Source organism: Dreissena polymorpha, chromosome 14, assembly GCF_020536995.1.
Source record: "Dreissena polymorpha isolate Duluth1 chromosome 14, UMN_Dpol_1.0, whole genome shotgun sequence".
Lineage (NCBI taxonomy): Eukaryota > Metazoa > Mollusca > Bivalvia > Myida > Dreissenidae > Dreissena > Dreissena polymorpha.
The window spans coordinates 71,746,808-71,772,212 of record NC_068368.1 but is presented as its reverse complement, the minus strand read 5'-3'; the positions used below and the strand labels follow the sequence as shown (position 1 = coordinate 71,772,212).

Sequence of the window (25,405 nt, the reverse complement as noted above, 5' to 3'; positions counted from 1 at the left end):
TTATCGGATATTGTGCAATGGAATGCTTAATTACACGTTGGATTTATGAATTCTTAATTTAAAGTATGAAAACGCTAAAGACTGCAGGGAATTTATGATTCATTTTGAATTTTTCGTAAGAAGGCCAGTGTTTACGATGTATAGGGATGACGCAACCAGTGTTTAAATGTAATGATCGAATTTAATTTTGCATGGAATACGTAACTTTTAAATCCGTTAATTCTTTAAAATGTGAAATTCCATCTTTCATCACTAAAGAAAACCATTTGTCGTCTGCGAGATTCGCAAATGCGAAGTGCGCAAGATTACCGGACGCCCAAGATTACCGGACTTAACTGTACACTTCTAAACATGGGTTAAGTAAGTCAACGTGTATTGTGGGTCGAACACTATTCTAAATACAGATGTTATTACAATTCATAAATGGTCCATTTGCTGAAGGGCGAGTATAAGGCAAATGGACGCATTTTTTTTCTGTTTTATAACTGGTTATCATTTTTTTAAACCACATAAACACCAATGCTTATTTTTTTGAAGATTACACTGCAAGTTAGGCAAGTGATTTCAGTATTTAACAATGCTCAATGTTTACATTGAAAGTCTCATTGCACGCAACATCAGGCTGGGATTATAGACCTGTGATGCTCACTAAAATAACTTCTTGAGGCCCGGGAATAGTTTATTGTGAGACTTTAATCTATCGATGACTACAAGAAGATGAGACTTGGCAAAACATTAAATAATCTAAAAATTTGTGAAATTAACATTAATAACATGCAAGAGTAAAATGGCATTGGTCACCATAACACCCATGTATTCTGGAATGCCTGACTGAATAAGGTAAATTACTGAAATTTTAAGAAAAGCATATTTCTAAAACATCATTACAGAAGAAAACACTTTGTTTACATAAAATGAAAAAACAAGTGTTATTTTGTCCGAATTATGTTGCCTTCCAGAAGTAGTTTCACACTTGGTAGTGTGGCTCACACATGTGGTAGAATGGCCGTGGTAACTACTTGGGAGGCAAAACAACTAGGGGAAAGGAAACTACTTGGGAGCAAAACAACCTGATACTGTACAGAATTTTATTTTGTTTGAACATGTTGATTTTTGTACACCACAATCATTTGCTTGTGAATTAAGTTTCTGTAATTATAAACCTGTTAATGAGTTAAAGAGTTTATATTTGTTTCAAAATATACATTCATATGTCTTTTTTCCAGGTCCACTGAAGCGTGTGAAGAAACTGTATTTTGATGATGAAACACTTCCAGTGCCACGTTCTACGCACTATTGGAGACAGATTTAATGTAGAAAAATACACAAATATCTGAATAATGTTATGAAAAAGATGGATGAAATCCACCCATTACAGTTACCAGAAGCTCCTGTAGTTAGTTACCTAATTCCAGTTTAGTTCTCTGAGATTCTTGTGATAGTGAATGTTGAGGAACTCTGTGAAGTCCTAGTGTTTTAATTGACACAAGATTACATGCAAATTCAGAAGACACTAAGTATGCAGAATTCCGAACAGATACAGTAAAAAAAAATAATAATAATAATGTGTAATTTGGTGACAAATTATAGTCAGTTATATACATGTATATGTATGTGTGTAGCAGAAGATTTTGTAAGGACTTAAAGGAGAAGTACTTTTTGGTATTTCAGGGATAATTTTCTCCAGTTCTCCATAAAAGCTTATGTTTGGATACTCACGTTGTTTCTAGTGAGTACCCACATAATGTTTTAGGATTAGAAATAAGACAAAGTATCCCAGACCTATCAACAAACACTCCTCCTTAACATTAGTCCTCTGTTTGTGTATGATATATATATATCTCATGATATGACAGCAATATCTTGCAGACACCGCAGCAAGCAAAGTTTCAATGTGAAAATTGTTTTGAAATATAATTTGAAAGAAGTCAAATTATCATTGTCTGAACTAGTTTATTTTAAATATATAGAACAATTGTAGGACAATTGTGGACTTTGGTTCTAGACCTGTTCTATATGTGTTCTTATTCCCCATTAGAATGTTTGTAGAACTTACTGGTTCTTAAAGAGTTCTAAATTTGTTCTAGAACTACAGTTTAGAACATTTTTAGAAATTTCTTGAACTTATTTTGTTCTAGAAATGTTCTAAAAATGTTCTTGTATATTATTGGAACAGTTTCAGAACTAAGCCTTGTTCCACAAATGTCTGGAATTATTCTAGAAAACAGTTCTGGAACAATTCCAGAACATAAGTTCTAGAACGCGAATATGGAACATTCTAGAACTGTTCTTGATGTTCTAGAACAGTTCCAGAACAGTTCCAATTTCTAGAACAAATCTTCGCAGGGGTAGGTCACTGTCACAATAAGTGTGAAAATTGTTTCCAATAATAACTCATCAACAAATGGACCGATTGGCTTGATACTTCACATGAGTTTGGCCTTGGACAGTTAAAGACCTCTATTGAAATTGGGGTCACTAGTTCAAAGGTCAAGGTCATTGTGACATTAAGTGTTAAATTGGTTTCCTTTGGATATGACATCGAAGAATTGAGTGAAGTGTGTCAAGGCCCTGTTGGGGGGGGGGGGGGGGCATCTGCCTCCGACAGGAGCTCATGTTTTGAGAACGTCTTTGTCATGTGATAATGTATATTGATATAAGTGGTTCCATGGGAAGAAAAGAACACATATACGCTCCTTACAGCTCCAGATAAAAGGTCAAGATTACATGAGCTTGTAGCTTGTATATAGAAATCTGCTGTCTAGAGGATGCTTTGACCTTGGATGCTTTAATGGATATGCTGGGTACTGGAGTGGAAAGTAAGAGGGTTTTTAAAATTTAAAAGTTCATCAGATAAAAGGTGAAGGGTTTCTTATCCATATCTAGAGAATTTTGAGGGTCAAATATCAGTTTCTTTTAATTCTTACAAAGCAATGCCTCCGATGATTTTCAAATCAAGAGACCCAAGGTCAAGGTCACAATAATAATTTTGCTCAGCTGTAAGTCGGGAGACGGGGGGGGGGGGGGGGGTCAAACATGTTTTTCAAATATCTCTTGTTAATAAATGCAAAATGCAGTGTTTGAACCTAAAATAAGACTGCAATTAATATTGTAGGTGACAATCTGAAACCTAATTTGACTGCAGCTGACACCTAAATTTTAATTTTTAGGTATGCCACTTAAGGAATTCAAAGTTAATATCATGCCATTAACAATGTTTTTTGCTTTATCCTGCACACATTCACAGTGATAACTATTTAATTTTTATGCCCATGTGTCCTTACATATACCTTGTATGACAGATTGGAGTGCTTTTGAAGCTATGAATTATTGACTTGTGTCAATAAATTGCAATGAAATATAGTTGAAAATATTGATTCCAGTGTAAACAGAAGAAATGAACACCAAATGGAACTGCACCTATGTAATGATGAGAATATTTGCCATTACTGTAGGCTATTATCCACTAAATCAACATGAAAAGGAATGAGCCATAATACAAATAAATCATTTTAGTTGACTGCGTTTATATAAATGTACAAAAATTGGACTGAAGTTATTCACATCAGTGAAATTTTGCGGATATTGATAACATTCTTAGGGTCTGTGAGTACTCAATTTATTAACATATAATTATTTTGATATGATGTTAATATAAATAGGGTTTCAGATTTAAATTCTTTGTTGAATAAAAACCATTAACATTACTTGAATAAAGTTTTGCAAGAAAATATTTGGTCACATAGTTCAAATATATGGTATTTAAACAGCTGTTCTTTTTTATGATAGTAAATATATAAACATGTTAAACATTTTTTGTGGATGAACACATGTTTTGATAAACTGTTTGTGAATAAATATATTAAATTTATTATAATATAAATAAATGTACATTTTTATTTTTGACACATGGTTTTTGTTGATGGTTTTAACTAATTGATAAACAAATTATTTGTTTCATTATGATTTAAGATAAAACTATTTGTTCTATACTAACTACGATACTAATTAATAACTTTCCTTTATAATAACCACAACGCAGAGATAGAATGTCATATGCATCATCCGTCTCCCTAACTCAATAGATCAAAAGTCAACTTGGCCTTTAAACTGCTGGTTTTTGCCATTAGAGGAGTTTTGAGGGAAAAGAAGACTGGGGGCATTCATCAATATGGACATTGTATAAAACAAGTAATAATTATTAAATCTGTGACTATTTTGGTATTGGTATTTAAGTTTATTAACATGCTGAAATATCAGATTAAATAATAAAATCATCGTCATTGGCATTGGTGGCATCCCCGCTTCAGCTGTTGTTGCTGCCACCACCACCACTATCATCACCACTATCAACACCACCAACACCATCATTTTCATCAATACCACGACATCTGCCTATTAACATCATTCGTATTAATGTAAAGATATATCTCATTCTCTATCAAATGTTTTTTTTTTTTTACAGAAAACTGGTATGAAGTTTTTATTGCCAAAGGAAAAATAATTTTGAGAAAGAAATATTGTCTTATAAAAAAGGTTTTCTGACTAGCAACATATACAGAATTTAGCAATTTTTTAATAATTGGTTTCTGAATTATTTTCAATAAGGGATTGACAAAATGATCAGAAATACAGGTGTTGAAGCATTTTGATAAAACATTGTGAAATTAATACAAGATTACATAAAATTGTGTATGAGCAATAAGTCCTTGAGTGGGAATGAATCTAATAATGGCTATTCAAAGATTGGGTATGTTCTTTATGGTATTTAAGATTCTTTGGTAATTATGTTTCTGATTACGTGTTCTGTTAGATCAGGCAGGTTTGAAGGGCTGAACAAACATTGAAGTGTGTCTCTCAAAGGTCGACACAAGTCTTATTTATGGATTAAGTGATTTTAATATGACTTTCTGCAAATAATAAGAACTTCAAAAGGTTATTTTCCATGATATTTATGTTCAGTAATAAATGTTAAAAATATTTCTTTATTAATTTTTGTTATTAGAAATGTTTTTGTAACATCATACATCTTGCAAGTATTATTTGTAACTGGTGTGTTAATTTTGTCCCTAAGATAAATGTAATAGGGCACATAAACATTTCTTTGTATTAAAGTTGTTGTTTACTGCGTTCATTTTGTGTTAAGAATTTTTCGGTTAAATTGACACTCTACATTTGAGTTAACTTTTTTAGTTAGGTTGTCCACAATTAATTTGATGTGAAATTGGAAATGTAAATTTGGCAACTGCTGATAAGCACCCGTTACATACAGACCTCAATGTAAATTATGGGCAACTGCTGATAAGCACCCATTACATACAGACCTCAATGTAAATTATGGGCAACTGCTGATAAGCACCCATTACATACAGACCTCAATGTAAATTATGGGCAACTGCTGATAAGTACCCTTTACATACAGACCTCAATGTAAATTATGGGCAACTGCTGATAAGCACCCATTACATACAGACCTCAATGTAAATTATGGGCAACTGCTGATAAGTACCCATTACATACAGACCTCAATGTAAATTATCGGCAACTGCTGATAAGTACCCATTACATACAGACTTCAATGTAAATTATGGGCAACTGCTGATAAGCACCCATTACATACAGACCTCAATGTAAATTATGAGCAACTGCTGATAAGTACCCATTACATACAGACCTCAATGTAAATTATGGGCAACTGCTGATAAGCACCCATTACATACAGACCTCAATGTAAATTATGGGCAACTGCTGATAAGCACCCATTACATACAGACCTCAATGTAAATTATGGGCAACTGCTGATAAGCACCCATTACATACAGACCTCAATGTAAATTATGGGCAACTGCTGATAAGCACCCATTACATACAGACCTCAATGTAAATTATGGGCAACTGCTGATAAGTACCCATTACATACAGACCTCAATGTAAATTATGGGCAACTGCTGATAAGCACCCATTACATACAGACCTCAATGTAAATTATGGGCAACTGCTGATAAGCACCCATTACATACAGACCTCAATGTAAATTATGGGCAACTGCTGATAAGCACCCATTACATACAGACCTCAATGTAAATTATGGGCAACTGCTGATAAGCACCCATTACATACAGACCTCAATGTAAATTATGGGCAACTGCTGATAAGCAACCATTACATACAGACCTCAATGTTAATTATGGGCAACTGCTGATAAGTACCCATTACATACAGACCTCAATGTAAATTATGGGCAACTGCTGATAAGCACCCATATCATACAGGCCCCATGCCACATTATGATGCTCGACATTTACTGTCCCTGTTACAGAAAAAAACTACAGAAAAATAAACTTTTACTGTCTTAGAACTTAATGTCAAAGAGATTTAGCACAGTCTTCAATGCACAATTTGTGAGATTGTGTGTGTGTTTTCAGTAGAATAATCTTCTTCACAACCGTTATACCCAGAATGATGGGAGAAGTTTTTAATGGGCGAAACATTCTGAGGCAGATATAGCAATGATGTGTTTTGTAAGCTTATCTTATGTGACCATGGGTTAACATTGTTTTCATATTGAATTGCTTTTTGTTTGGACATTTGTGTCACTATTAAAATAACAAACAATTTCATCTTACAAAAGCAGTCTTTTCACAAGGATATAATTACTGTATCATGTACATTGAAAGAAAGAAATTTGGTGACTATAAGTGAAAGATTTGCAGAATAGCCATTAGCAGATAATTGTTTTATTCCACTTTATAAACCATAAATCAAAGCACTTACTTGAGACTGTAAGCTAATTTACTACTGATAATTCCAGATATATATTCTTATTTCAGAAAGCAAATAACAATTACCAGATGTACTTATTATTTCTTGATGCATTCTGCTAATTAAGAATGCAGTTATTAAAGCAAATGACAATTTCTGTAAGTGCTTATTAATACATAAGCTGCAACCAGACATTTATTCCCAGCAAAGAGAGGCTTCAGGAAATAATTATACCTTGTATCAACACATTAATGGCTGAGCACATGGATATTACAGCAGTGGTAATTATATGTTTAGTCTGTGAATAAATGATATCAGAGATCACATCCAGTGTTGAGCATAAAACTACTGCATCTGCTTCTTATTTTTACACAAGATAAAATAAATGTGCGCCCAATGCTAGACATGTGGATTCCTGTTGCCTACCATATAATAGGCTGTAAAGGGAAAGAACTTTTACTGCTAAAGAGTGGACATCACAATCAAAAAAATAAATGTAATTTAAAAATAATTGGTTACACAAACACTCTTATTACATGTAATTAAATTTGTATATCTTATTTCTATTTCAAACTGGATAAATTTTAGTTTAAACATACTTATTTAAGCTAGATTGTACTAAAAGCTTAATGCTTATAGAATCTCTCTGAATTACATTTTTTGGGTAGACCCAGTACATGGTGTATTTGCGCTCGATTGGTCATTGTCGGCTTGGGTACTACTTACATGTACCCCGGGTACTCTTAAGTATACTTACATGTACCCCGGGTACTGAAAATAAACTTAATCGCACCCGGTCGATATTAGACTGTACCCGAGTTGTATTCCCGCCTAAAATCCGATGTCGTAAAATGCGCTACCGATTATCTTAAACAAACTTCTCTTTTAAAAAAACTGCGTCAACATACTTTGTAAGTATGACTTACGATAATATAGAGGCCATTTTACAGAAAATTGACATAAATGTGAATGAAATTAATTTAAAAAAGAAAGCCGACAATGACCGATTTAGCGTTAAATTTCCTGGGTACGTTTTAGTATAATTACCGTACCCGGGGTACATGTAAGTATACTTAAGAGTACCCAGGGTACATGTAAGTAGTACCCGAGCCCACAATGACCAATCGAGCTGTATTTGCTGGAGAAAAAACATGCTCCAATAGTGGGTATTGAATCCATGACCACAACATATCAGCTGTGACACGGTGATCTAATGTAAAACTTGGATTTGTAAAAAAGTGTCAGAAAAAGAGTATTGTTCAGAATGTTTCAATAAAGATTTGTTTCAAGTAAATTGGTATTGAATGATGCAATTAATAGTTTGAATGCTATTCCGAATAGACATCGCAAGAGTTAGCACTTTTATTGTTGAGAAGCAGGCAATTGTAGATTGACCGCTATTTCGAATGGACATCGCAATAATTAGAAGCGCAAGTGCCTTTTTGCTATGGTCATTGACTTTAAAGTGAATCTTTATTAACTTCAGACTTATCACAGTTAGTCTCATTAGTAATTGCTGATTAACATGTATAGTACGACATACAAATAAATGTCATAATTATGACTTGCAAACAAGAAATATATATGAATTATGACAACACGTCTTCTTTGAAGTGATCGGTACAGATCATTCCTTGATAGCAATGATGCCATGATGGAAAGAAGTGGTACCAGCCGTTTCACCACATTTAAAGAGGTTTCTGCAGTGATTTGAGTTACATCCCCTTGGTGCCAAAGGGATCTTCCCATTAATTTTCATGCTTGGTAGTTACTCCTAGAGATAGCAGTTTTATATTGCTATATTATGAGCCCACTTATGAATATCTGGGTGATTTTCACCTTCTATTTCCCCAATAAAATATGTTTTTATCATGATAAGAAATCCTGATAATAATAATGTTGAGTTTTTTTTTATAGAATGTGCTTGGAATGAAGCCTAATTATATTCCTTTCAAAAGTTATTAGCTTCTTTCAAGTGTTTTGTGGATAGGAAGAACAAGAAATATCTTTAAAAAAGATATACAGCGTTGATAGTTCAATGAATGAGATCAAGGATAGCGAATGTCTTTTTCTGTGCAGTTCTTAGCTGCATCACACGCAGTACAGGATGTTACGCGGAGTTTTCGCGGCTTATTTTACATTATTACATATTGCTGGTCATAAAGCTATAGATACAAAACCGGCCACATGCGAAAAATCCGTATTTATAGGCGCGTTCTTGGAACAAACCTGTTTTAGTGGTTTGTCGGGCATTGCTATTTGATTTGATTATTAACAGTATTGAGAATCATCGCGCTCATGCTTAATACATTAGTCAATATTAGTGCTGCAACAATATACCGGTATATCGGTATATATCGCAATACGCAATCCGCATATTGTATTGCGATACGATTTTCATCATACCGGTACGAAAATTTTACAAAAATTCATTCACATTTCGTCCAGAAAAGCTATCCGAAATAATGATAACAAGGAAAACAAAACAAAGCAGTGTAAATATTTTTTTTTCCGTAAAAATAGCATTCTGAAATCGTATTATACGGAGTAGCGTTGTTACATCAGAGCATTCGTTCGATTCCTTTGAACAGATTATCGTTGAATTAATTTCGCACAGCTGTAAATGTTTCGTTCGATTCTGAATTGAGCATTATTAAATTTGTAATCCGAATTTCGGAAATACGCTTCCAAATTTTAATGCTATAGCGACAATAAAAAATTCTAGCGTCAAATAAAAAGTGCTTTATCCTTTGTCTTAATAAAAAGCGCGCGAAAATTATACAGACAAGTAGAACGTCGCATGGAAAGTATGGGTGTATTTTGTGTTGTATAAACACGGGAACATCACGTCAGGTGAATTACGCGTGTTCAGTGGAAAAAAACGCCCCGGTTGGACGTTATTTCATCACATCTTTAAATAGTAACGAATGCCAAAAAGTATTTGATACTTAAGAAAATTTGCGAATGTTTGTGTTTCTTGTTATTCTTGAGCACATTTATAGTAAATATGTACCAGAATTTGTTTTAAAACTGGAATATACTGGATTATCGGGTAATTGGCAAGTTATAATTTTGGTACAAGTTAGCAATATATTGCGATATATTGCAATACGGGTTTTTGAACTGACAATATATTGCAATACGGTTTTTGGCGTATTGTTGCAGCACTACAATATGGTGGAATAATTATTGTTAAATTAATCAAAAATAATATTTATCATTGTATTGTTGAAAACACATTAAGAATCTATTATTGACATACCATAATTATATTGCTGAATATCTTCATTTAACATATTTCTGGTCCAAAGAAAATTCCAGGTCACCTAGTTCATGGATAGCGTCTTTATTATATAATGATTATTTTACTGGCCGCGAACTCCGGTGATGACCTGTATATAAACTCTGACATTCACACACTGGCCGCGAATTTACCGAAACCTCGCGGGTTGAAATGCAATGCATTAAAGTGAGGCCTCGCTTCCACAGCTCTTTATACTTTTACATGTTAACATGTTGACAGGAATATGGAAGTAAGTACTAAATATGAGAACATAGCCTTTAAGTATAAACGCTTTTGCCCTGGCAATCCTCTGAAAATAAAAGGTGCACACACAAACTGTATTGATGTCGAGAATTGAGTGTAAAACTGTTCTATCTATAGACTATTAAGCCTTTTCATTAGAGATAAAATTAATTCATGCAGTAAAACTGTGTTACAAAGACGCGGATATGTTTCCAATGTTCTGGTGGTATACTCAAATCAGCCAATGGAATAAATGAAGTGTATTCATTCGTACCTAGCCGCGGGAATTTTTTTTTTGAATTTTATTGGACACTTACAAAGGTCAGGTAAGGTGAAAAGCTGACTAAATACAGCTACGCCGAAAAAACAGGAATAAAAACTGTTTGCCAATGCAGCATCTTATGGATCTAGCAGAGCTATATGGGTTGTGTCGTATGAAAAGGGGCTTATGTCATACTTGGCCAACATAGCTCCAGAACAGCCTTCACCATCATACAATCTGGTCAGTATATAATATTGTACAACATTGGAAACATTCTATAGTTATTGGAATATATTTATGACATTGTACAAACATCCTTTTTTATGACATTGTACAATTATTGCATATGATCTGTGACATGTTAAAGTATCGCAACTTTTTCTTGACATTTTCTGTACATTTTGTGAGCATAGATACAGTTCTGTTGGAATTCTCATAAGTATTGCAGCAAATCATTTGGCTTCCATGTGGGTATATTGTGAAGTGTATTCAAGATACCATCATGTAAACTCACATACAACACTGGTACAGGAACCATTGCCAACATCAGAGATTGATACATGTGCGGGGATCAGTTCTCAGTTTCTCATATTAGAAACTATCATCAGGTTATGTGCACATGATAATGATATGATGTTGTTGTTCTCTAAACTGCAAGGATCAATAACTGTATGTGCTTGATCAAAGTATAATGTGGAATTTTTCTTTACTTGCTCAATGCAATATCAGTGGGTTTTTTTCATTTAGAAAAAAAAGTGACATGACCTTCTTGAAAAGGTGTATTTTATGTGTATTATAATGAGCGCTCTTGACATTTTGTTGAGACTAAAGTGTAATTTTTCTGCAGTTTTCCTGCAGTAATACACTAAAGTGCATTAAAACTACAATTCTCTTCTGCATAAAATAAACTTTTCTAAATTACTATACAAATAAGTACCCTAAAGTGCATTTATTTCTAAAAATATTTTCAAGTGCAGTAATTAACCTAAAAAATGCAGAACAAGTGCAGAAAATATCTTCCAGTGCATGAATTGTGATTTACAGTGCCAGATCTGCTGAGTTGTATGGGAATTTAAACCCACTTTACAGAAGGGTAAATGCATTGAGAATGTCCTTAACATGTACATGGAAAGCATGCAAACAGGTGTAATAATATTACATGTGGTGAGAAGAAAATCAAAATGCTTTTATAAATTATATAATAATTTTTTTATTACATGCTTTTTGAAGTTTTTGTTGGATAACTGCATATAATCAAAATAAGAATAACTCAGACTGTTTAGTAATTTTATATACTTTATGCTGTAGTTAAAGTTACCAAACACACAATTTTTACAATTCTTTTAACATAATGTGAACATATTGTAAGAACCCATATTATATTAGGAATTATAATACAATTGCAACCTGTTCTGTGGTTAATTGGATAGGTGCCTGTTTTTGATCATTTGCTGATTGTTTAGGTTAATATTTTTCAAAATTCTCCCCCACATGTTTCTTGAGGAAGGTTTTCCTAACTATTTCCCCTTGAATTTGATTAGATAATTGGAGACAACTGGCATTTAATCTTCAAGAAGAATAGTTTCAGAGATCACACCGTTAACTGTGTAGTTTTGGAAGTTTTCACCAAGGCAGAAAACTTCATGCGAAAAGTAAAGTGCTTAAAAAATTAGTGTTGTGTTGTTCAAAGGGATATTATATTGCCAGAAGTGGTTGGCTTCATTCATGTCAACTGAATATTTAAGAAATTGCCTAATGTTTGTTCACTGACAAGAGAGCTATTCCACTTTCTGCATGGTAGGTCTGCATGGTGGATTGTCATGCTAGTTAACTGATTTCATTGGAATTTGTCCTGAAATAGATGCCAAGGATATGCAAAGTATATGTGAACATGCAGTTTATTCAGATATAGATTTGGTTGGTCTGTTGGAAATGCGTCAGTGTGCTTTATAGTATTAAGCAAAGAAAAGTGAAGGATAATTATTGTGTAATGATATATAGAGAATAACAGGTTACTGCCTGATCTTTTTGTAATATATCAGGCAAGGCTTAGAATAATATAACGGCGAGGGTTGCCGAGCCGTTATTTTATTCGCGCCGAGCCTGATATATTACAAAAAGATCAGGCAGTAACCTGTTTTTAGCTCACCTGAGCACAACGTGCTCATGGTAAGCTTTTGTGATCGCTTTTTGTCCGTCGTCCGTTGTCCGTTGTGCGGCGTCAACATTTGCCTTGTTAACTCTCTAGAGGCCACATTTATTGTCCAATCTTCATGAAATTTGGTCAGAAGATTATTTTCAATGATATCTTGGATGAGTTCGAAAATGGTTACGTTTGCTTGTAAAACATGGCTGCCAAGAAGCAGGGCATTTTTCCTTATATGGCTATATATGGCTATAGTAAAATCTTGTTAACACTCTAGAGGCCACAGTTATTGTCTGATCTTCATAAAACTTGGTCAGAAGATTCATCCCAATAATATCTTGGACGAGTTCGAAAATGATGCTGGTTGGTTGAAAAACATGGCCGCCAGGGGGCGGGGCATTTTTCCTTATATGGCTTTAGTAAAACCTTGTTAACACTCTAGAGGCCACATTTATTTTCCGATCTTCATGAAACTGCTCAGAAGATTTGTCCCACTGATATCTTGGATTAGTTAAAAAATGGTAACCTTTGCTCGAAAAACATGGCTGCCAAGGGGCAGAGCATTTTTCCTTATATGGCTATATATGGCTATAGTAAAATCTTGTTAACACTCTAGAGGCCACATTTATTGTCCAATCTTCATGAAACTTGGTCAGAAGATTCATCTTAATAACATCTTGGATGAGTTGGAAAATGATGCTGGTTGGTTGAAAAACATGGCCGCCAGGGGGCGGGGTATTTTTCCTTATATGGCTATAGTAAAACCTTGTTAACACTCTAGAGGCCACATTTATTGTTCAATCTTGATGAAATATGGTCAGAAGATTTGTCTTAATGATATCTTGGATGAGTTCGAGAATGGTTACGTTTGCTTGAAAAACATGGCCTCCAAGGGGCGGGGCATTTTTCCTTATATGGTTATATAAGGCTATAGTAAAATCTTGTTAACACTCTAAAGGCCACATTTATAGTCCGATCATCATGAAACTTGGTCAGAAGATTCATCCCAATAATATCTTGGATGAGTTTGAAAATGGTTTTGGTTGCTTTAAAAACATGGCCACAAGGGGCGGGGTATTTTTCCTTATATGGCTATAGTAAAACCTTGTTAACACTCTAGAGGCCACATTTATCGTCCAATCTTCATGAAATTTGGTCAGAAGATTGGTCTCAATGATATCTTGAATGAGTTCCAAAATAATTATGTTTGCTTGAAAAAAATGGCTTCCAAGGGGCGGGGCATTTTTCCTTATATGGCTATAGTAAAATTTGTTAACACTCTAGAGGCCACATTTACTGTCCGATTTTCATGAAACTTGGTCCGATTAGATCTATCCCAATAATATCTTGGAAAGGTTAAAAAATGATGCCGGTTGGTTGAAAAACATGGCTGCGAGGGGGCGGGGCATTCTTCTTTATATGGCTATAGTAAAACCTTGTTAACACTCTAGAGGCCACATTTATTTTCTGATCTTCGTGAAACTTGGTCAGAAGATTTGTCCCAATAATATCTTGTTATCTCAGGTGAGCGACTTTGGGCCGTTCAGGCCCTCTTGTTCTGTTTATCATACCTCTAGGTTCCTGATTTGAAAGAAATGATGAAAAAAATCGCAAAAAGCTGCAGTTTTAGCAGGAAAGAATATGACTCTTGTCGTTTGACGTGTTAATAATGACCTCATGATCTCGCGCGATTAATATTTTGAAAATGTTTTCTGCTGTTTGTTTTGCATTTTGTGTTTAAAATATATTACATCTTGGTATCAAATTGTTAGTTTTGGTGAATCTAATTCGATTTTACTAAAAAAGATTACTTTATAGTTGATTCCGAGTAATATGACCATCCTCCTCACATGACTGATATACGAACTTCCTTTTGAGCATGATATAAAAAAATATATCAGGCAACGCTATATCAGGCAGATATCAATACGGTGGTATAATAAAATGAGTTACTGGATATAAGAGCTATGTTTCTATATCTATAATAAGTATATTTGATAGACTATTTGACCCATGTCATGTGAAAATGGGTCTTATGCCATATGCCGCCAGAGTATCTCCAGTCAATCCTGTGCATAAATATGCCAGGAGTCAGCAAACCTTGCTAGAATTTATAGCGGATAACGTAGTTCCTGACCAGACCTAGCAATGTGCAGGCTGGTCTGGAGCTTTGCTGGCCGCTTATGAAATATGACCCATTATTGTGTGGCCGGTTCATATGATTAAACATTTTTTACAGCCTTACCAGTAATTATACAGTTACTATGTACTGTAGAAATAGTTCTGTTGTAATGTCCAAATGCAGAGTAACTGGCTCCAACATGAGGAACTGTTTAATGCATTTAGTATTCAAGGAGAGCTTTGATCACAGGCTAATAAGTTTGTGATCCATAATTATAGCCAAGCTGGATTTGGAATCCTCCCACCATCTAGTGCCACATCATCCTTTTGTATCTTAAAACCCTAGAATGGTGGGCATGCAATAGAAAAATAAGGGTCAAGAGCGAAACTGTGGTATCTTGTGATCAATTCTGTATCAGATGCAACTCTTTCGAGCACAACTTCAGCTACATGAGAAGGTTATCTGTGTGGCCATCTGCACCAGTACCCTTGTATTCCATATACTCTGATTCTTCTTGCCCTCCATGTGTGTGGTGGTGATGACAGGTTGAGTGACACTGTAATTCCTTGTAGCCTCTACTGACACCATCATAACAACACCTTCACAAGCCTCATTTACAGCTCATGGTTATGGTTGCCACATGAACTTGGTGGGTGGCGGGTGTTTTTAAAGCACAAAAAACATTTCAGTGAATATGGTGTATTTCTGAACTGTATTACAGAAAATGAAGTCTTTAAAATTCAAAGCATTAATAAATGGCTCTGTCATCCTGGTCCCTTAGATGTTGAATGAAGTTGCACAGGGAACAAGAATTGTTATATATTGCTTTGTCATTATATTCACTTGTACCAGTAAGCATGATTTTTAAAGACTGTGTCTGAAAAACAGATGCATATTTAATTACATGACGATAATGTATTGACTAATGTATTGTATTTGTTGAAATAATAGAATATGAATTACAAATCTGAGATGTTCTTTTGTCAGTGAACTAATTTGTTGATATTTCTTTAAAGCTCTGTAGAGACCCTTCTGTACTTGTTTTGAGATCACACTCTTGATCATTCATAATAGATGAGTATTTCAAGTACTTTTCATCAGTTCGTCTGCAGAAGCAGTAACCATCAGCAGATTGTGTGATGTAGTTTTCAGTACATTTAAACATTTATTATAATTTACACAGTCATTTTATTTGTCACATTTCAAACAATTTATTTTTTTCAAACAACGTAGTCTGCTACCTGGTTGATTGTATATTATAGCACATTATAATTCGTCCCATTGGTGAAAAATGTACCATGTGATGTTGAAATAAGAAGGCACATGGTACCTTTTTGCAACAATGGGACGAATGCACCAGAACAACCTGACACCTGGACAGTTCCAGTCCATTCTCCCCTCCATGATTGAAGAGTACTCAAGAGCAATACACTTGCATGTGCCAGTTTCAAGTGGCCGGTCATGATTTTGTGATATAAATTAACAAATCTCTGAAGTTTTTATGACAAATGGCACCTTGCCTTAGGTCTGGTGCAGAAGCCATGCATATCTGTCTGATGGCTGTTTCCAGACACTTGATCATTGCAGGACCTTTGGTTGGTCACATGACAAGTTAATGGTTGTTTATGCCAATGGTGGGTTTGTGCTTTGGGCATAACACTGAAACATTTATGGCATTGTTATCAAGGTACTGGCATGAATCCTACATGGAAGTTAATTAAATAATTCACTGGCTGCAGTAGACCTCTTGATGGTGATTTAAAATATGAAAGATGGCAAAACAGAAGCTTGTTGAATTATACATTTAGATCTGAAGAAGTCTGAAAATGTGAATGCATATACCATAATTGCCTTGTTACCAAAACTGAGAACAAAGCTTCAAATTAACAATTATCATACATACTAAAAACATTCCTGTACTAGCCCAATTAGAATTATGTTTATAAAGATCACTGTCCTAGGTTTATGATAGTTATTGTGAACTGGAAAATAGCTTAAAAATGTAGATTAACAGCTTTTAAGATTAAGGTTATACTTGGAATCATGTAAACAGTAATGCTATTTTTGCTATAATAAACATCAAGCTCTAAGACTTAAGTTTGTTAGTTACATTTGTTTCCTTCAATATGAGAGACTTCAATAAAGCAGTGCTATCATTACTATCAGTCTAAAATGCAATTTTCTGTCTGTCATACCGGCTGGATACCAGTGAAAATATTATCCATGTCTAACTTTGAAGCTGATTTTATGTCAGGTTTGTTGCTGTTCTCACTGATGATCCAGTTTTTATATCAACTCCACTTTCACAATCTAATAAAAGTAATGAAATCACCCCTAGCACGCTGCTAATTTCTAATAACCGAGGACGCTGTGTGGTAAAGGCAGTAAAAGCACTAACTGATACCAATTGACTAACAGTGTCATAAAATTGTCTACATACACAGTGCAGTGTGCAAATTTATGATCGAGAGGGTTGCATTTTACGACAGCTCCTGCTAAGAAAACAATCGCAAATAATTATGTTTTTGCCAAATCCAATGAAACGCTGCAGCTACATCATGATATGAGATGGGGTTTTAATGTGTTATGCTGAAATGGTTTTATAGAAATGTTGCAGTGTGGAAAAACGGTTGAAGCTATCTTGATTGCAAAATAATTGGTAATGAGAATGCGCTGTTGTGGTTCTTGCATGGATGTAATGCAAAAACTGCATTGAACAGAATTCTGTTTGTGGCTTAATATGAGTTGTTATAATTGGTAGATTTTAGCCCACCTGAGCACTTGTTGCTCATGGATAGCTTTTAGGAGGCAATGTTGTCCATCGCCAGGCAGTTTTCATTATATGGCTATAGTGTAAAGTTATCAAAATTCTAAACATCGTATTTTTGTCCAAACATAAATCTTGCTCAAAACATTTTTTTCTAATGATATCTTGGCATTTAAAAAAAAATAGAAACATATTAAAAGCTGCTCAGAATAGTTCAGTTCTTTCAGGTCTCACGTGAGCAACCTAGAGTTGTCAAGACAGTTTTTGGATCTGGTGTCTATAAAAGTATACAAAAAAGGAGACAGTCAAGACAGTTTTTGGATCTGGTTTCTATAAAAATATACAAAAAAGGAGATGACATTATAACCTTGTCATGACTTTAAAATGCAGTTATTGTAATCTTTGTGCTGTTCGATTTGCCATTTCCCTCGGTTAGTAATTCTATAAACTCAAAATGAACAATGTTATTAGAAAATAATTAATGTATACCTGGTTTTCCTCCAGACATAAAAACATATATGGAAACAAAAGAAGAAAACATGTTATTATTAGCATTGTTTATTTGTCAAAGTAATAAAGTGTAATATGCTTAATATGTACTTGAAAGCAGACCTTTTCTCTAGATATTTAAACATGAAGAAAATTATTCCCAGAAATATTTATCTGTATGTCCATAAAAATAGGCAATAACGTAGAACAGTATGATACAGTATTTTACCAACAAGAATGTCATAAAAATAATTCCAGTGTAATTTGTTGTCTTAAACTGTATGCATTTAAATGACAAGGAATACAAATTTCCCCGAAGTTACTTCCATAAATAATGGTTTTCAATCTTTTTCTGTGCAACAATCTTCTAGTCTGCCAAAATATCTCTAACACTGACAATCCATCACAGGAAAATGCATTATATTTTTGAATGTTTCTGTGGATTTACCAATGCAAGGAAACAGATCTACATTTTGTGTGCGTGTAATTATAATATTATATACTAGGCACGTAGTTTTTGGATTCTGCTCAATAAATATTGTAAGACATAATAAGAAATAAATCTGCTTTTACTCCAATTCATGTTTAAAGTATTTGCTGACATTCCAATGACTCTTCCTGGATTGGCCATATTATTTGAGTAAACAGGAGCAAGTGCCACTGGCCCGCTTGCAGTAGCATCAGCAGACATACCAAAGAGAACTGTGTTTACCTTGCCAGTTTGATGTTTCTTAATTAAGTTTATCTTAGGGCTCATTTACTTTTATCTTGTGGCTAATTACCATGAAGAAAACTCAACAAGTGTCAAACTCTAGAACTATCAGGGTCACTTAGCTAAAATATTCATGCTTTAAATTGTCAGATGTTGGAAACTTGAAAGCAATTTGATCTGTTACCTTTTGTCTTATATTACCATGTGTATCTGTAAACTGTTTACAAACACAGCATTATAATGGCACATTTAAGCACCTTTTAATGCACATAAGTCTAGGCTTACAAAATCAAGATTTTTACCTCAAGTCTTAGTTATTTATTACATTACTAATGAAACTGTCAACACAAATACAAGAAATATTAATAAGCATTTTCAAGAAGTCTAGGAAACATTGTTAGAATACTAACATTAATTTTGCCCTCTTGAAAAATCCAATTATGGAGAAATTTATGACTCTTAACGTTACATTTGCATGCAGATCTCTTTGTTTATAAGAAAAAAGTATTTTATTGCTTTTTGTTTCCGCCAATGAAAACATTTATTGCAATGAGCTTCCGTCTTTGATATTGGATACCTTTTAAAGTCACTGGCAATTACATGAGTTACACAGTACTCAGAAGCCGTCATTAGTCCTCATGCCGTGTTAACGCTGTGGGGATGATGCTTAGGTTCTTGGTTCTCACAGCATGTCTTTGTTTATTGGCAGGCAGGAAAATCCATTGATTGGGTGAATATATGACATATATTGATGGCAATGAGAAATGAATTAAGGCCATGTACCTGTAACTGCCATAATATTTACCAGAGAGTCAAAATATGATAATTTTGAAAAGTAATCAACAGTTTATGGTATCAATTGTAAGTTTTCAATGAATAAGTTTGCTTTTCAGAATACTGGAAACATGTTTAATGCTTTCTATGTACACCACAATCTTGCATAGTGATCTTGACAAACATGAAAAGACATTTTACCTATAAAGAATTGATCTGTGCATCATCATCCACAATAACAGCCCTTCATCCCCTATTGTATTGCATGTTAATTGTATTGATATAGCTTTGATGTGTGAAACCTCACTATATTTCTCTGCTTTGAAACCAAAATGCTAGTCTACAAAGCAACTAAGGCTCAGATTTCTCCATCCAGACATTTTGCCTTTTTAAACCACGTGTGCTCTTTTCTAAATTCCTCTGCTATAAAACCCAAGTATACATATGCTTCACTGTTTGTCAACAACCCTACTTGGGCTGATTACTATTGCAACTTGCAGGACTGTGTCTGTTAAAACATATGGGAAGCTCATTTTAAAGCAGCAGCTCCCTCTCTGCCACTGGCTCTTTGTGGACAATAACATGTTTCCTTCCAACTGACTCATGACCCATATTGACATGTTTTACTTTCCTAAGCTCTAAGCCTACTTTCACAACCACAATTTGCATACAATGAAATATTTCTCTTCCACTTGCTGTTGGCCTTCATTGACATGTTTTGCCCCCACTGGCTCTTGGCCAGCATTGACATGTTTTGCTGCCATTGGCTCTTGGCCTACATTGACATGTTTGTTCACTCTGGCTCTTTTCCAATATTTACATGTTTTGCTTCAACTTGCTCTTGGCCAACACTGACATGTTTTTCTCCTACTGTCTCTTTGCCAACAGTTACATGTCTTGCTGCCACTGGCTCTTGGCCAACATTGACCTGTTTATCTCCCACAGGCTCTTGGCCAACATTTACAAATGTTCCCCCCACTGGTTCTTGTCCAACATGGACATGTTTTGCTTCCACTGGCTCTTTGCCAACATTTACATGTTTCCCCCCCCACACTGGCTCTTGGCCAACATTGACATGTTTTGCTTCCACTGGCTCTTGGCCAACATTGACATTTCTTCTCCTACTGGCTCTTGGCCAACATTGATATTTTGCATCCACTGACTCTTGGACAATATCAAAATGTTTTGCTCCCACTAGCTCTTGGCCAACATTGACATGTTTTGCTCCCCATGGCTCTTGGCCAACATTTACTTGTTTGCTTTCACTGGCTCTTGGCTAATATTGACTTGTTTTCTCCCAATGGCTCTTGGCCAACATTGACTTGTTTGCGTCCACTGGCTCTTGTCCAACATTGAATTCTTTTGCTCCCACTGGCTCTTGGCCAACACTGACTTGTTTTGCTCCTTCTTGCTCTTTGCCAACATTGACTTGTTTTGCTCACACTGGCCCTTGGCCAACATTGACAACTTTTGCTCCCACTGGCTCTTGGCCAACATTGACTTGTTTGGCTCCCACTCGCTCTTTGCCAACATTGACTTGCTTTGCTCCCACTGGCCCTTGGTCAACATTGAAATATTTTGCTCACACTGGCCCTTGGCCAGCATTGGCATTGACTAGTTAATTTCAGTAAAACTTCTAGAGCTCATGTAACCGTATTTGTTTGTTCAGGCACAAGCAACATAATTGTATCATAGCTGTTTCATTTTTAGAAAATCAATAATTCTGTAGGTGTTACTTAAATCACAACTGGCAAACAATCCTGTGCTAAAGTACTAAAACAGAACTGGAAAACAAGTAAAAATTGTGCAACAAAACTATGATTTCTTCTTGTGAAACAAATGCAGTTAAGTAAATAATTTGTTTGTGGGAAACTTGAAAAGTGAACTGTCTGTGTGCTCCTGAATATGGTGAATTATTGCATTGCAATACAAATGTTCGATGATTTGTTAAGATTGCACACTTGTATGGATTACATTGCCAGGAATTTCTATGGTTACATGGTTGATATTCTGAGTTGTGGCTTTATGACAGGGATGAACAGGAAATGTTTAAAAATTGTTCTTCATGCTGAAACAATTGTGTTGGAGATATCTGATACTTTCAGTTGGAATTAAGCCTTATTATGTGTTAAAAGTCATTCACTGTGATACAAATGGAGAAAAAAAAGGGAAGTAAGAGATTTCTTCTTGAACATGTTGCTACAATGAAAACATATACCCTCACTTTCAATTAATTATGTTGTCTATTTTCAGGTAGAAATGCCACACCACTAAAGAAAATCATAACACATTTAAGGTAAGATACAATTATTTAAAACAATTATGTAATCAAACTGTATACATGTTTTAAATTATTTTTTTTATTGATTGAAGGTTCTGTTGCCTTTGAAAGTTGCACATATGCCTGTAAATCCAGGTAAATTTTGAACTCAGCTTGCTCATATTAAGTATTACAAAGGCCAAGCATGTAACATTATCCTTACATCCACTGTAAATAATATATATGATATAATTATTAAGGATTTTTATAGCAGGTTTCTTTTGAATCTGAAATAGATGTTTTGTACTATTAAAGATGTGTGTTTCTGTGAACTGGTTATGTGATGATGCAAAGATGTTCATTGTGATTGTAGAACTTCATGCTATACCTTGCAATATTTTGAATATGATTATAGCAATAATACATATTACGCAATTTGTAAAATTTTGTCGGACTGTATGTATTGTTCAAGAACACTTGTAAACACAATTTGTAACTTGCCAATATCCCAGGACTGAACTTAAAAATAGTTACCATATTTTGAGAAACTGACATGAGCTAGTTTGGATTTTGTGTACCACACATGTGAAACTGATCTGATGCACTGACTGGCAACAATCTTTTTAATTGAACCTTATCATTCCAGTTGACATGCCAGGGTAAAGATGGAACTTAAAGTGTTCAAAAGTAATCAATTACCTTGTCAGCATATCTGCATTTGACATGCAAACACTGTGTGTGTATGTCATCTATTGATATACACCATGCATTCTGGGCTAATGGTCTGGGTTTTTTTCTCTGCACTTACCATGAATAGATTAGCAGGATACCCTTTGCCCAGAGATCCCAGCCCATGGTCACTTGGCTGCTGTCAACACTACACTTTGTTGCACAGCTGGCAAATATCTAGATGATGAAAAGGGTTTTGAAAGCATTTCACTGAGCCAGATCAATTTCCTGGTGCAGTATAAATAAATACCCAGCAGGTTTTTGTCATCATACAGTCAGCTCATCCTCATCATCATATAACTTTGCTGTTGGTGTTGGAAATCATTAAAAGACACTTAAACAGAAAAACAATAAAAAGCAGACCTTTAAAGTAAAGTAATTATTCTACAATTATGGAAAGCTGCTTGCACATGCTATAACTTTACAGATAATTGGTGTTTAAAATTATTAACAGTTCTAAAACCTTTGGGTAAAATATGATTTACAAACCTATTCCAGAACTCTATTATGCAAAGTATATATTGATCGTTTTAGTTATGGCATAAATTGCATTTATTCTTATTGCATTAATGCAAGCTGTAACGCACAAGCGTTACATTTTATGTACAAACCAAGATAACTGGATTGTTTCCATTGGCAAAACATATCCAATAACTGATTAATTGAGCCTGTTATGAGGCATTTGTAGGCAATGTTTTGTAACAGACTGAGAATGTTTTGGGTAAGTAATGCAAGATTAAATAAATAGAAATGCAGGCTGGCGCAGTCAATTCTTGTTTTTACCTTGACAGAACAGATCTTTTGCGAAGGTTTTCCCATCTGCACAAAATTTGTAAGTTACACCTCTGTGGTGCAAAGGAAAAAAAGTCCTGAATTCGCTAATTGCCAATTAGTGTGGTTCAGCTGTGGGTATTCCTGCTGTATTTGTGTTGTTTTTACTGCTATTAAAGAGTCTTGGTTCCATAAATAATGATAAGGTTGAGTTGCAATTTTAAAAAAAAGAAGATTTTATAAAAAGTTACCAGGAAACAGAGGCGTAGCGACAATATTCGGCGCCCGGGGACAATGTATAAATTGTGTGCCCCTTCTCCCTGTGAAATATTGGAGTGCAGTATTCAGTCTAATTGAAAAATAAGAGAACTTAAGTCGATACGCAACATGACATAATACCACTATCACCAAACAAGGCAAATGATGACGACGAACGTAGCAAGACGGACAAAAGGCAATCACAAAAGCTCACCATGAGCACGTTGTGCTCAGGTGAGCTAAAAAGACAGACAAGAAAGACCTTTTGGAGACAATATTAATGTTTACTTCTACAACGACAACAAAATGATATTGCCGGTTAGTCTTTATCAACAGCCACCCAATGCGCCCATTCCAAAATTTCTTTATACTAAATTTATATTTCTAACCTTCATGGCCGCAAACTTGTCAATGATAGCATCAAAGTCTATTTTTTCAACTGTTTCCTTCTCTATACTGAGAAGTGCGAGATCACCGAGACGATCTTGTCCCATGGATGCCCTTAGGTATGAGAGAATGAGCTTCAGCTTGCTGAAGGAACGCTCGCAACTGGCTATTGACACCTCAATTGTTAAAAGAATTTGCAGAGCAATACGCAAATTGTGAAATACATCATCACCATACGACACAATGAAAGAAATAAGTTTCAAAGGTGTTCATGGTAAGGAATCACCTCTCGTAGTTAATAACATTTTACAGTCCTGAATCTCGTTCTTTGCATTGAATATCAGTGTCATAAAAATTGGCTAAATCAAAGCAATTTTGGCAAAGAGTTTTGAAATCCTCGCTTTTTACAAGATTGTGAACATCCAGTAAAAATCCAAACTTTGAGTTCAACTCTTTTAGGCGAATGAATCTTGTTGTTGACTTCATCTGTCAAACTTTCATTGTGGCCTCGTAATGCCAAATTTTGAGAGGCAAGGAACTTAATACAATAAGCACACGTTTTAAAATATCACGCCACCGTTATTTTTCTGTTTGAATCTGATCTTCAATTTTTGCATCAATGCCTTTTCCATTCATGAGCCTTCGCTCTGCCTCTTTCTAAGTAGTAAAGGTCTGAGGGTGACTTGGGCTGTCTTCATGTGCCACAAGTTTTTCTTTTTTTTTCCACTTTTTAAATCCATCAGCCAATGCAAAGGAAGATCGAGAATTGGAAGTCGCCGTATTAAATAACAAACAACAAAAGCAGTATGCAGCTTCAACACGAATACAATGAGTCTTCTTCGGGCGCCCCCTTATGATGGCGCCCAGGGCAAAGTGCCCCCAGGAAAGCTTTGAAATCCACTCTCATTTTCTCCAGTTATTTTAGGTTGGATTCAGTTATACTTCATTCTCAATGAGCAGTATATATCTTTGAAAGAATAGATACTTGTGCAAGAAAATAGAACATCAAGTCCAACTTGGTAGGAACATTTTAAGCTCATCTATTTTTTGAAAAAAAATTATGAGCTATTGTCATCACCTTGGCGTCGGCGTCCGGTTAAGTTTTGCGTTTAGGTCCACTTTTCTCATAAAGTATCAATGCTATTGCATTCAAACTTGGTACACTTACTTACTATCATGAGGGGACTGGGCAGGCAAAGTAAGATAACTCTGGCTTGCATTTTGACAGAATTATGTGCCCTTTTTATACATAGAAAATTTAAAATTTTGGTTAAGTTTTGTGTTTAGGTCCATTTTATTTATTAAGTATCAAAGCTATTGCTTTCATACTTGCAACACTTACTAACTATCATAAGGGGACTGTGCAGGCAAAGTTATGTAATTCTGACTGGCATTTTGACAGAATTATGTGCCCTTTTTATACTTAGAAAATTGAAAATT

General features: G+C 34.8%; 1 protein-coding gene across 1 annotated transcript in view; it reads left to right on the top strand.

Moving 5' to 3' along the window:
- The window catches only part of LOC127857470 (teneurin-2-like), a 231,258-nt gene that overhangs the window by 132,257 nt on the left and 73,596 nt on the right, over positions 1-25,405 (top strand). Inside the window, exon 6 of the mRNA XM_052393865.1 lies at positions 21,814-21,856. The gene's annotated coding sequence lies outside the window, so the exon portion shown is untranslated. The remainder of the gene's footprint in view (positions 1-21,813; positions 21,857-25,405) is intronic.